Source organism: Hemitrygon akajei, chromosome 25 (assembly GCF_048418815.1).
Source record: "Hemitrygon akajei chromosome 25, sHemAka1.3, whole genome shotgun sequence".
Lineage (NCBI taxonomy): Eukaryota > Metazoa > Chordata > Chondrichthyes > Myliobatiformes > Dasyatidae > Hemitrygon > Hemitrygon akajei.
In genome coordinates, this window is record NC_133148.1 from 16,077,369 (window position 1) to 16,092,065 (window position 14,697).

The following is a 14,697-nucleotide window of genomic DNA, read 5'->3' on the forward strand; positions in this document are numbered from 1 at the left end:
ATTAATCTAATAGTATGTAATAAAGAATAAGATAATCAATTCTCCTCTTATCCGTGAAAAGAAGAAAAAAGATAAAGAAACTTTTATAATTTTAACAGACATTAAAAAAAACCATTAACTAAACTAAATAAAATAACAAAAGAGGAGAGAAAAAGGGAACTGGGCAGCTCAAACTGAGAGTGAAAGCAAGAAAGAAGAAAAACTTTCTGATCAAATCCAACATTTCGAGAAGGTAACTGGAAGAGCCATAAATCAAATTATATGAAAATATTGAATAAAAGGTTGCCAAGATTCCTCAAATTTAAAGGATGTATCAAATGTCTGACTTCTTATTTTCTCTCAACTTAAACAGGACATAATTGAAGTAAGCTAATAAAGAGCAGTAGGTGGATTAGAATCCTTCCATTTAAGCAAAATGGCTCTCCTAGCCAGTAAAGTTGTAAAAGCTTCATTTGTTGAGCAGAAACAGGAATATATCCTGCTCCCGATGGAATGATCCCAAAAATTACTGTAACTAAATTCAGTTGTAGATACAAATTCCAGACTTTTGATAAAGTTTTAAAGACTTCTTTCCGAAAATTATCTATCCTGATACAAGACCAAAACATATGTGTTAAAGTAACCACCTCAATATTACATCTATCGCAAATAGGACTAATATTGGAAAAGATTTGGGCTAATTTGTCCTTTGACATATGAATCCGATGCACTGCCTTGAACTGTATCAAGGAATGATGGGCACAAATAGCTGAAGTATTTACCTAATGAAAAAATTTATCCCATTGATTATCTGAAAGTGAATCTCGAAATTCCAATTTCCATGCAGCTTTAATGTTATCATTAGATAACATATGCAAATTCAATAACCATTTATAAATTATAGCAATCAGTCCTTTTTGAAGTGGTTTAACCTGAAAAAGAGTATCTATTATATTGGGTGAATAAGCCGAGGGAAAATTTGGAAGTAAACTACGTAGAAAATTCATAATTTGTAAATATCTAAAAACGTGTGCATTAGACAGCTCATATTTGTCCACTAACTGAGTGAAAGACATTAAACAATTTCCCATAAATAAATCTAAAAAAGTTACTATTCCTTTGGTTTTCCAAATTGAAAAGACCGATACGAAATTTATGGTTTAAAAATTTAATTGAGATGGATTTTACTAGAAAGAAAAAAATCATTAAAGTCAAAGAATCTACAAAACTGAAACCAATGGACGGCATGTTTTTGCCTTGGATATCAAGCTTCTGATTACCTCCTTTGTTGCTTTCAATCAGTATTATCTTCTGACTAACATTTGTCCAGTATTTAGAATAGTTGAAGAGGAAGTAATTGCATTGGTGGGATGTTCACCATAAAATGACAAAACCTTCTTATCACAGTTCAGCATGCCGACCTCAAATTCACCAGGATTCAAAAGAGTGATGTTGCCTAAAATAATAGGAGTTAAAGGCGGAGTTAAGATGGCACTAAATGACAACTCTTTTGCTTGCATCTTTAGAAACAGCTCTATTTTCATCTTTAATAACTTTATTTTTCCCTTTCAGGGTTCCTTTGAAGACCCTGACCTGGAGTTACACGCAAACTTCAATTCTTCGACCCATTCCCCTGGTTTCAGGATTGGCCATTATCTGACATGCCGGGGTTTGGCCTGAGAGTCTCGCCTGTATTTGAAAGCCTAAGATCTCAGGGCTATGGAGACAGGCAGATCAAGGGTTGGTGTCATGGTAGGAGACTCATGTGTTGTTGGGAAGGCCAGAAAAACTTTTGCTGTGGGCCCGAAGACCCAAGCTCTTTGCGATCTCCAGACCCAGAGCTCGAAAAAAGCAATTAAACAGACTTTTAACATCATAAACTAGTGGATTGTTGTGAAATATCTTCCATTTCATGCACATCTGCTCTCACCCCATCCACCCGCCACCCCATTCTGAATAGAGTTCCCCTTGTCCTCATCTACAATCCCAACTTTCACCAACTCCAACGGAATCCCATCACCAAGCAAATCTTACCCTCACCAACTCTTTCTGCTTTCCACAGGGATCGTTCCCTACATGATTCCCTTGTCCATTTAATTTTGCACCCCCCCCCCCCCAATCCCTTCCCACCGATCTCCCTCCTGGCACTTATCCTTGTCTCATTCACACAAGGTCCAAATATACACTCAGTCAGGCCTGTGAATTTGTCAATCTCAGTGCACTTTAATATCACCAAATCTTCCATCCTCATTACTTGAATGTGGCTCAAGCCATCATTACTTATTTCCAACATTTCTCTATCATTTTCTCCATAGTAAACCCTTATCAGAAATTCAATTAAAAATCTCATCCTTCTCCTGTAGCTCTACTCATAGACAGAAATGTTGATATTCAAAGGGATCTATTCTCCATTTAGACACCCTTTTATTCTTAACATATCTTTAGAATCTCTTCATTTTTTTCTTAACCGTGCCTGTCAGGTACATCTTGTGCCCCTTATTTTCATTTTATTGTCCTTTTATTTCCTTCTTTTTATAGTCATCAAAGGATCTGCTTGTTCCCAACTGTCCAAACACCTTCACCCTAACAGGAACATGCTCACATTGGATTAACTATCGTCTGTTTACCTGTTAAAAGTTTCACCTATTTGATTTCTGTAAGATTCTGCCTAATACCTCTAATATTGGCTGTGTCCCAGTCTTGGACCTTGACATGAGTTCTCATCCTATCTTTCTCCATAACTATTTCAAAACTAGTAGAATTACTAAACACAGAGTGCTCCCTGAATGGCACAGTTATCGGTTAAAATTTATACCATGCTAATTGCTGCACTACCATGATTCTATTAGAGCTCATGGGCATTACAGAGTTCAGTTCTGGCACCATTCTGGAAGGACTGCCTGTATAACATCCCCTTGGAATACCTGAGGTTTCCCCGGGTGCTCCGGTTTCCTCCCGCAATCCAAAGATGTGCCAGATAGGTATTTGATCATTCTAAATTGTCCTGTCATTAGGGTTAATGGGGTTTGTCGGGGTTGTTGGGACGACATGGCTCAAAGGTCTGGAAGGGCCTACTCTGCACTGTGTTGCTAAAATAAACATGAAACTGACCACATGCTTCTAGGGCCACTTTTTTCAAAAGCTGATGATGCTGACTATTGGTCCATGACATTTATCCCCTTTATTTCACCAATTTCCCTTTGCTATAAGACTGACTTCTTTACGTCCCTCTATGTCATCAGATTGTTAGCTCCTGAAAGCTTACAGGTGAATGAATAGATTAACCACGCCTGATTGAGATAAACCTTAAGATTAGTAAATGGCTTATCAGGTGCACAGAGAAAGTGATTCTATTTGAAGGGAGTCTGGAAAAAGTGGCCATCAATATACTATCTCCACTGATAACTCCAACAAGGAATTCAGGTGAAGCATTTTGATCAAATGAAACATAGGAAAGTGGATGTCCAGCCACAGGAATGCAATGAAATTAATGGCATAGATACATGCTAAGATAACATCTACACATGTGCATAAAGGAATGGAAGTGAGTTAGATGATGGGAGCTCGGAGGCATTTTGTGTGGAACATAATAATCTGGCATGCATGGGTATACAGGTATTCCCTTCTGCCACCGGCATGGGATGACAAGTCTATCGGCACCCTGAGAACTTGTGAAAACTGTGTGGTAGTTTCTTTCGAACTTCCAGTCTTTTAACATCTTTGGATTTTTTTTTACTGTGCCCATAGTCTGTTTTTTTTTAAATCAATTATGGTATTGTCTGCACTGTTGTAACTATATGTTAACTATAACTGTATGTAACTATGTGGTTTGTGTAGGTCTTGTAGCTTTAGGTTTTGGTTTGTTGGGTGGTAGAGTTGGTCTTCTGACTTGGTGTGTCTGGGTAGTCTTGTTTTGTCTGGTGGGTTTGGAGCTTTCCTGGGAATGCAATAAGATGGTAGCATGATATTAGTATGCAACAGGCTCTCCGGATTCTGGATTGGGGATTGCCAAACATTATGTGGATTTTCTGGTGTAGTCTGTTTCGTCAAGTGCTTTTGTGATATAATTCTGGAGAAACGTTGTCTCATTTTTTAACTGCATTGCATTTGTGGTTTCTGAATGACAATAAACTGAAATTCAATTCAATTCAATTGTGCATGCACTCTGATGTGATTATATGAAAGACTATCTTCTGATCTGGATGAAGAAGATATTGTGGCTCTTACTGGAATTATGTACTGTCTTCACTTCCAAAGATCTCTTAGCTGCTTCTGCTGTTGCCTCTGTTTCCCTGTCTTGTGGGTGGCATTAGACCCAAGAACTCAAAATGTCAAGCAGCTTCTTGTTCCGCATTCCATGCTTCTTCCCCAGGTGCATGGAAGAATTTTGTACATTATTTTGTATATTATTTTGTACGTTATTCCAAGTGGGTGTGTCTGCAGAGCATACATCTGCCAATAGACATAATCCACGAGTAATGGGTAGGTTCATGCTCTCAAATGTGCTCTGGATCATGTGTTGTCAGTTAATTGCCTGTCTAATCAGAGAAGCAGTGAGTTCCATATCCTCCGCTATTTCGAAATGAAATACTTATTATATAATTATACTAGTTGTTAATGGACTTCTAGGAAATCCTGCCCTGATATTTTATAATATCTTTTTAAGAGTATTTAAGTTAAATAACTCAAAATGGCAAGATTATCTCACAATAGTTTGATGAATAACTTTTAAACAGTAACTTGAAAGTGGTGGGTTACAGTTATATAGGGTCATAAAGAGAGCTTTTGGCATATTGGCCTTCAAACATCAAAGTATTGAGCATAGGGGTTGAATGTTGTATGGATGTTGTACACTGGTGAGGCTTAATTTGCGGTATAATGTGCATTTTCGTCAACTATCAGCAAGAAAAAGGTCAATAAGTTTGAAAGAGTACAGAGAAAATTTACAAGAATGTTGCAGACCTGAGTCATAGTAAATGGCTGAATTAGATATGGCTTTACTCCTTGGAGTATAGGAGAGCAATGGGACACTGGACAGAGGTATATAAAAATTAGGAGGGGTTTTGATAGGGTAAATGCAAGCAGATTTTTTTCACTGATGTTGGATGAGACTAGAGTTAAGGGTGAAAGGTGAAAAGTTTTAGGGGAACATGAAGGGTAACTTCTTCACTCAGAGGTCTTAAGAGTGTGGAAGGAGTTTCTGGATGAAGTGATAGATACGGGCTTGATTCCAATATGTCAACAGTTTTTGATCAACTTTTATCCCACAGGAATCAAACATTTTGAAAAGGTGATAAAATTGCTCTCTGTGTGATAGTAGCATCTGCCAGCTACATTTGCTAAAACTAAAGTCAAAATTTTATCTCTCTCCCCGCCTCAGCCATTGAATTTCATTACATAGAAAACCTATAGCACAATACAGGCCATTTGGCCCACAAAGTTGTATCGAAAATGTCTCTACCCTTGAAGTTACTTGGCTTACCTCTAGCCCTCTATTTTTCTAAGCTCCATGTACCAATCCAAAATTCTGTTAAAAGATCCTATTATATCCGCCTCCACCACCTTTGCTGGCAGCCCATTCCACGCACTCACCACTCTGAGTAAAAAACTTACCCTTGACATCTCCTCTGTACCTACTCCCCACACCTTATACCAGTGTCCTCTTGTTGCAACTATTTCAGCCCTGGGAAAAAGCCTCTGACTATCCACACGATCAATGCCGCTCAACATCTTATACACCACTATCAAGTCACCTCTCATCCTCTGTCGCTCCAAGGAGGAAAGACAAGTTCACTAAACCTATCCTCATATGGCATGCTACCCAATCCAGGCAATATCCTGGCAAATCTTCTCTGCACATCCTTCCTGTAGTAAGGCGACCAGAACTGAGCACAGTACTCCAAGTAGGGTCTGACCAGGGTCCTATATATCTGCAACATTACCTCTCAGCTCCTAATTCAATTCCACGATTGATGCAGGCCAATACACAGTACACTTTCTTAACCACAGAATCAACATGCGCAGCTACTTTGAGTGTCCTATGGACACGGACCCCAAGATCTCTCTGATCCTCCACACTGCCAAGAGTCTTACCATTAATACTATATTCTACCGTAAAATTTGACCTACCAAAATTAAACTCTTCACTTATCTGGGCTGAACTCCATCTGCCACTTCTCATCCCAGTTTTGCAACTTATCAATGTCCCGCTGTAACCCCTGACAGCCCTCCACATGATCCACAACACGTCCAAACTTAGTGTCATCAGCAGACTTACTAACCCATCCTTCCACTTCTTCATCCAGGTCATTTTTAAAAATCACGAAGAGTAAGGGTCCCAGAACGGATCCTGAGGCACTCCACTGGTGACCAATCCCCATGCAGAATATGATGTGTCTACAACCATTCTTTGCCTTCTGTGGGCAAGCCAGTTCTCGCTCCACAAAGCAATGTCCCCTTGGATCCAATGCTTCCTTTGTTTCTCAATAAGCCTTGCACAGGGTACCTTATCACTACCTCCTATCGTCTGGCGTGCTGTATACCTAAATAAAGTTTCCTTGAATGCAGTACACAAATTCAATCCTCTCAAAATCTTTAATTCTAATGGTAACTCAGTTACCTAAAGTAACTAAAATCTTGCATAATTACTGTCCTCCTACTTTTGCATTTGTCAATAATTTGTTAATGAGTATTCGCTTTCGGGATCTGTTTGGAGGTCAATGACCTTTGCACTTGCAGAGCAAGGCCCTCTCTTCCTCAATACTTCATGGGACCCTGTTATTCATGGTGTGTGTTCTAGCTTCATCAATAGTCCCAAAGTGCATCATCTCACATTTATCTGAATAAAATTCCATCTGTTATTTCCCACCCAGCCCATTTTGCTAACAAATCAATAAGAACTGGTATCCTATGACTACTGAGGCACAGCACAGATCACCAGTGCCTGCCCATGATCACTATCCCTACATTCTCAGCTTATTCATGTGCTTTTCCTAAAAGACTCTTAAGATGCACTATCATATCTGCTTCCATGACCATGTTGCTTGCCAATTCCAGGCACCTACCATCCTCTGTATGAGATAAATCTTGCCCTACAAATAGCCAGTAAACTTCTGTGCTATCTTTAGTATTTGACTTTTCTACCCTAGTGAAAAAAGAAGCATGCTTCTGGTAATTTTATAAACCTATTAAATCTCTCCTCAGCCTCCACCACTCCAGAAGAAACAATCCAGTTTGGTCAATATCTGCTTGGAGCTAATTACCTTTTAACCTGGCTGCACCCTGGTAAACCTCTTCTATACCCATCTAAAACCTCCATATCCTTCCAGTAATCACATGAGGCCTAACCAATGTTTTATACAACTACAACATGACGTCTTGACTTATACTCAATGCCCAAATCAATAAAAGCAATCATGCCACACACCTTCTTTACCACTCTTTCTAATTGTGTTGCCACTTTTAGAGGGCTATAGAGCTGCACGTCTAGACCCTTCTACACATCAATGTGTTAATGCTCCTGCCAGTCACTGTATACTTTCCCCTTACTGTTGCCCTCCCAATGTACGACACCTCACAATTGCCTGGATTCCCATATGTGGGGAGAAATGGTAGATCAATTATCCTAATGCATCCTTTAACGATTTTATTTCCTGTCTGCAAGTCCACCATTTTTGTGTTTTTTTCAAGCCTTCTAATCAACCTATCTACATTTTCATCCAAAACTTTTATAGCTGCATTACAAACAACAGGGAGCTTGACACTGACCCTTGCAGAACACCACTGGTCACTGACCTTTAGCCAGAATTATATCTATTCATCACTACACTCTGTCTTCCACGGGCAAGCCAGTTCTGACTCAAAATTGAGTCACTGTGGATTTCATGCATCTTAATCTTCCAGATCAGCCTACTGTGGGGGACCTTGGTGAGTGCTTAGTAAAGTCCAGGCAGGCAACAGCCACTGTCCTACCCTCAGAAATTATCTTTGTCACCTCCTCAAGAATCTGAGTCAAGTTTGTAAGACATGACCTGCCCCACACAAAGCCATCTGGATGGCTCTATTTCATTCCTAGTTGTACTTTATGCCTTTATTTCACCAGCCTCAAGAATATTTGTCTCCATCCCCAGGATTAATGCCCTTCAGTGAGGGAGTCTGGCATTCAGTAATTGGTTTGGTATCCCTTTCTATTAATACAGGTCTGCACACAAAGTTAAATCTGCCTCTCTCTCTCCCTGCTTGAAGCAACTTCAACTCAATTGAGACAGTAATGAGAGGAAGACAAGAAGATTGGTTGCTAGGTGCAGTACTATGTCACAAAGGAAGTCAGTGCTGCACATTAGGTCCTTTCCTTGCCGTTTTAATGTTCCAGTGCAGGGACACCAGTGTTTGCCATTCAGTGCTGAGCTGATCAGTAAAATACCACCTGCTTGAAATGGTGGAAGTACTTTAAAAAGCGAAACAGAAAGACACTCAAAATGCAATACTTTGCAAAGGTGTAGGTGAGTGGTATCAGGTGGGCAAGAGAAAAGAAATGTGTTATGAGGTCTCTTGAGACTGCTTCATTTGATAAGATGCTCAATGGTTATGCTCAATTCTATATTCCATACCACCTATCATCTAAAGCTCTCCCTATCTAACTCAGACTTGAATATGTTTGGTAACTCAGTACTCACAGTGATATTTTTTTAGTTAGGAATCCCAAATTGGTAAGGAATGACCAAAATAAATTTCCCCTGTTGCTTATGTGAATAACTGAACCTTGGATGACTTATCAAAAATGTAGGGAAGGTAATGGGATTAATGTAAGGTCAATGTAAATGGGTGGTCTAGAGGTTAATGTGGACAGTGGCTGGATTAGAGGGTATTATCTATCCGAAATGGTGGGATCAACATAGACTTTTTCACTGGAGTGTCAAAAGCTGAGACCAATTAGAAGTTTATTAAATTATAAGAATCATAATGGCTATATATCTCTATGATTATATAAGCTGATTCTGCTCAATCGCCTGGACAGTTACTAAAAGCTTTCTTGTCACCCATCCTCTTTCTGGGAAACTGAAGCGAAAGGCATTAGTGTTGAGCTCATCATATTCCACCTGCCACATTTTAATCTAGTTGTTAAATAATGAATATCTCTGCAGATTTTTATGTATTCTTCAAGATTTACTTTCCCAACTCTCTTTGTATTATCAATGGACTTGGAATGCTTTTGTCTGTAACAAATCCTCTATCCATGAAAAGTATCACGTCTTTATCACAAACATCTCTTATCTTGACATCTTATGTGATATAGCTCTTATATTCCTTAAAGGTATGGTCTTAGCTTTCGTATGTCTCCTTATCAAATACGTTTTAGAAATCCAAGTACTCCATGTCTATTGATATTCCTTCATATACAATGTTTTTTGGAAATGTGGAAGAACTCAAATAAGTTTCAGTACAATCCCTTTCAAAAATCATGTTACCTTCACATGCAATGCCATCCTTCTGCAATATCCACAATGTCATCTCAGGCTTGAATCACCTGGAAAGGAGTAATACTTATGCCAGGCTGCAGTTTATTGACTTTAGCTCAGTGTTCAACACAATCATACTCTCAGCGCTAATCAAAAAGTCTGCATCTCCTTCTGCAACTGGATCCTTGACTTCCTCACCAGCAGGCTATGGTCAGAAATAGCATCTTCTCCATGCTGACTATCAGCACTGGTGCTTCTCAAGAATGTGTGCTCTACTCTCTCTACATCCACAGCTGTGTGACTAGGAACAGCTCAAATGTCATCTGTAAGTTTGCCAATGACATAACTATTGTTCACAGAATTTCAGATGATGACAAGGAGGCAAACAGGATTGAGATGCATCATCTCACAGAACGTTCTTACAGCAACAACCTTGCACTAAGTGTCAGTAAGAGAAAGGAATTAATTGTTATCTTCAGGAATCATAAGTCCAGGGGATACATTTAGGGATCAGCATCAGTAAATTTCTACAGATCTAAAGTGGAGAGCATTCTAACTGGTTGCATCACCACCTGGTATGGAGGAGCCACGGCACAGGATCGAAAAAGCAGCATTAAGTTGTAAACTCCGCCAGTTCCATCATGAGCACTACCCTCCCTCCCCAGCATTCAGGATACCTTCAAAAGGCAATGCTTCAAAAAGATGGCATCCATCATTACGGAATCCATCACCCAAGACATGCCCCCTTCTCATTAGTAACTTGAAGGAGGAGGTCTAGGACACACAATGAAAGTTTCAGGAATTGCTTATTCCCCTCCTGCATCGAATTTCTGAATGGAGAATGAACCCATGAACACCTCCTCAGTATGTTTCCTCTTTTTTTGCATTACTTATTTAATCTATATATATATACTTAATGTAATTTATAGATTATATTACTATGTATTGCAATATGCTACTGCTGCATAACACATTTCACAACATATGCCAGTGATATTAAATCTGGTTCTGATACTGATTATATGTCATAAACCTTTAGACATGAAATATACGCATGTGAATTTTGAAGCGAACCATGCAATTTCTCTTTTGACTTTCCAATATTACATGATGGAAAACCAAGATCATTGAATTTTCAAGCAGATGTTGCAGCCAAAGTATTGTCATCACTGATAATAAAATGGCATAATTAAAATAACTGGGCACAGAACACATTTTACTCATGCACAAGCAGAACAAAATGGCTCCTATCACAAGCATTATTCTAAAGTCAGAATATAAAAGTGCTATTTTCATACATTATTGCCCAGTCAGTTCAGATTGGCAAAAACATCTCCACAACCTGTATCAGCACAGAGGTACTGCACGGATGTGCATCTAGCCCTCTGCACTACTTGCTTTACACCTATGACTGTTTGGCTATGTACAGCTCCAGGACAATATACACATTTGCTGATAACACCACTGCTGTGAGTCATATGAAAAAACAGAGTGATGAATCAGCATACTAGAGGGAGACTGAAAATGTGACTGAGTTGTGTAATAATAACAACCTCTCACTCAATGTTAGTAAGACCAAGAAACTGCTGTAGACATCAGGAGAGGGAAAAGAGAGGACCGTGACCCAGAAATCATCAGTGGATCAGAGGTGGAGAGGGTCGGTAACTTTATATCCCTGAGTCTCACTGTCATATAAATATTATTGTGAAGAAAGCACAACAGACCCTTGGCCTCCTCGGGAGTCTGCGGAGGATCAGCATGTCATCAAATACCTTGTCAGACTTCCATAGACATGTGTTGGAAAGTGTGCTGACTGGCTGAATTATGGCCTGGTATGGGAACACCAATGCCTTTGAGTGGAAAATCCTACAAAAGGTAATGGATTCGGCCCAGTACATCATGGGTAAAACCCTCCCACCTATTGAACACATCTACATGAAAAATTGGCATAAGAAACAGCATCTATCATCAAAGCTCCTCACCACCTAGGCCAGGCTCTTTTGTCACTGCTGCTATCAGGTAGAAAGTACAGGTGCCTCAGGTCATTCATCTCCAGGTTGAGGAACAGTTACTACCCCTCAACCATCAGATTCTTGAACAAAAGGGGATAGCTACAATCTTTTAAGAACTCTGTTATATTCTTATATTGATGGATGATATGCTCATTATTTATTGTTATTTATATCTGCATGTGCACAGTTTGTTTACAGTTTCTATAGATCAATAAATCTCATTCAGTGACTTATCAAAGTCTTTTCAAAAATAATCAGTTCTTTCAGAAAATCAAATTCAGATCCTTCAAATGAAAATAAACATACACCAACCATATTACATCCTCTATGTCATTAAACATTTCATTCCCATGCTGGTTCTTCAATCTTGGGTAGCTCGCCATCTTGTTTCTTGGTTCATTGAATGAAGTAATTGATCATCTGTGGAAAGTCGATTCCCAATACTTAACAGAAAAAAACCTGCCCTGTATACAATAGAAATACAATCCATAAGTTTGTACACACATTCTATTTTCTATTTCAAAGTACCTCAATATCATATTGTCATTTCCAAAGATTTCTCAGTTACAACATACTGAACATATTTCACACATAAATTTATACACTTGGAACAGTAAAAGTTTTAACTTACCAATTCCCTTGGTGTGATTTAACATAACTAATTTCCGGTCACATGATAGCGACCTTGGACACTCGTCTCTACTGATATTGTCTTCTTACAGCCGCTATGTCTGTAGCTTCATTAGATCTTTTATTTCTATCATCTCTCTTCCACAGGTTTCACCCTAAGGTTTTCAAGCAAATAAGATAGAGGTACTCACTACTAATTCCACTTTTAACATTTTATATCCCTAGTTTCTAAAGGTTTGCTGCATTTCTGTTGCTTTCCCATGCCTGCGTCAACCACACTTCGTTCTTGCACAGCTTTTTCTCTCCCTTAAGTTCTCTTTATTTTTGTATACTTTGTTTTCATTCCTCCACAGGTGGAGGTTTCTAACATTCCATTTTTGAGTTTAATTAACCTGGGCTGCATCCTCCCACTTTGAATATCTGCCAGTCCCTCTGCATATAGCATCAGGTTGCACTGTAATGGGCTGGGGGTGTTCAACATATATTGAAATCTGGAAGAGACTCTACAGTAGATAAACTCAGAGCTTGGAAAAAAAAACTGAACTATTGTCACTAAAGGATTTCCTAGCTCAGAATATTTAGAGTTCTAGATTTTTCTCTGTGTCTACAAGATCTTGGCAGATGACATATAATGTAGATAAGTGTGAGGTTATCCACTTTGGGAGTAAGAACAGGAAGGCAGATTATTATCTGAACGGTGTAGAGTTAGGTAAGGGAGAAATACAAAGAGATCTAGGAGTCCTTGTTCATCAGTCACTGAAGGTGAATGAGCAAGTGCAGCAGGCAGTGAAGAAGGCTAATGGAATGTTGGCCTTTATTACAAAGGGAATTGAGTACAAGAGCAAGGAAATCCTTTAGCATTTGTACAGGGCCCTGGTGAGATGACACCTGGAGTATTGTGTATAGTTTTGGTCTCCAGGGTTAATGAAGGACATCCTGGCTGTAGTGGAAGTGGAGCGTAGATTCACAAGGTTAATTCCTGGGATGTCCGGACTGTCTTACGCAGAGAGGTTAGAGAGACTGGGCTTGTACACACTGGAAATAAGGAGATTGAGAGGGGATCTGATTGCAATATGTAAGATTATTAAGGGATTGGACAAGATAGAGGCAGGAAATATGTTCCAGATGCTGGGAGAGTCCAGTACCAGAGGGCATGGTTTAAGAATAAGGGGTAGGCCATTTAGGACAGAGTTAAGGAAAAACTTCTTCTCCCAGAAAGTTGTGGGGGTGTGGAATGCACTGCCTCAGAAGGCTGTGGAGGCCAATTCTCTGGATGCTTTCAAGAAGGAGCTAGATAGGTATCTTATGGATAGGGGAATCAAGCGATATGGGGACAAGGCAGGAACTGGGTATTGATAGTAGATGATCAGCCATGATCTCAGAATGGCAGTGCAGGCTCGAAGGGCCGAATGGTCTACTTCTGCACCTATTGTCTATTGTCTATCTTCTGAGTTCAGGCTGTTAGTGAAAACTTTTATCTGTCATGTCTTTTCTCGTCAACACTTCATTATGCATCTCTTTTCCTTGTCGAATCTCAGACTCATTTGGGACTGTCGAAACCTGCAGACTTTTTCCATCAGGTAGGATACACTGATTATGCATTTCCTCTTTTGTTGTTGTTTTCCTTTTGACTGATAGGCAAGTTACTTTCCACAGTGGATTCCCCTACATCAGTTAAGTAACTTGCATTTCTTTGGGATTCTAGCACTGGATCTGCTACTGGAGTGGTAGTAAATAGTTGGTTTGGAGCACACAATTCTTCTGTGTAACTCTTCACAAGTTTCTCAACTCTTAGAAAGTTTGTCTACAATGTCAAGACTTGGTCTGAGGTAATAAACCTCAACTTCGTCAGAGTCAGTTGGATTTTCTTCCTCTTCAACTGACTGTTCATTCTTCGTACTCCTGCGTGTTGTGGACTTGCAAACAGGGACAGGAGAAAGTTGTTCATTGTCTTTAGAAGAAATCCACAAGGGAGCAGTAGATCCCTATGTAATGTTCATATGGGCCCAGACTGGTTCACAGGACATATCTTGTAGACAGTCAGATCAACAGCTTGGCTCACCACTACATAGACTATTTCTTCCTATTTATCACCAAGTTTGTTTTTTACCTCACAGGTGCACACTAGCACTCGGTCCCCTTCTTTCACATGTTTGTCATATCTGTTCTTAGTTTGGTCTGCCATTTTCTGTGAGTACCCCCTAGCTATCTTGGACCTTTCTTCGAGATGCGATTTCGAATTTTGTACATACTGAGAGTGTGATGTACCATGTTTGTCTTTCCAGGGTACCCTGAAAGCAAAGTCAACTGTGAGCTTGGGTTGTCGTCCAAACATCAGTTCATATAGGCTAAAGGCACTCATCTCGTTGGACTTATAATCTCACCAGTGACTTTTATCTTTCATCTCCAGGGTTCCCAACATACTTAAGAGGGTCCTGTCAAACCTCTCGACATGGGGTGATATGGTGTAGTTCTAAATTTGAATTTCATTCCTCTCACACGGTTCTTTAATCAAGTTGGATTCAAAGTCAGGCCCTCTGTTGCTGTGTAGGCACTCAAGATGACCATTATGCGAAATGAAATGCTCCCATAGGTACTTCACAACTGTCTTGGCTTTT

At 39.5% G+C, this 14,697-nt stretch overlaps 1 long non-coding RNA gene across 1 annotated transcript; it reads right to left on the bottom strand.

Annotated features, from left to right (window-relative positions):
- Positions 1-1,228: 1,228 nt before the first annotated feature.
- Positions 1,229-12,214, bottom strand: LOC140716200 (uncharacterized). Its single transcript, XR_012096264.1, has 3 exons — positions 12,081-12,214; positions 11,762-11,913; positions 1,229-1,435 (listed from the first exon to the last, which is right to left on the bottom strand). It is a non-coding gene; the product is annotated as an uncharacterized lncRNA (long non-coding RNA).
- Between the last annotated feature and the right edge of the window lie 2,483 nt (positions 12,215-14,697).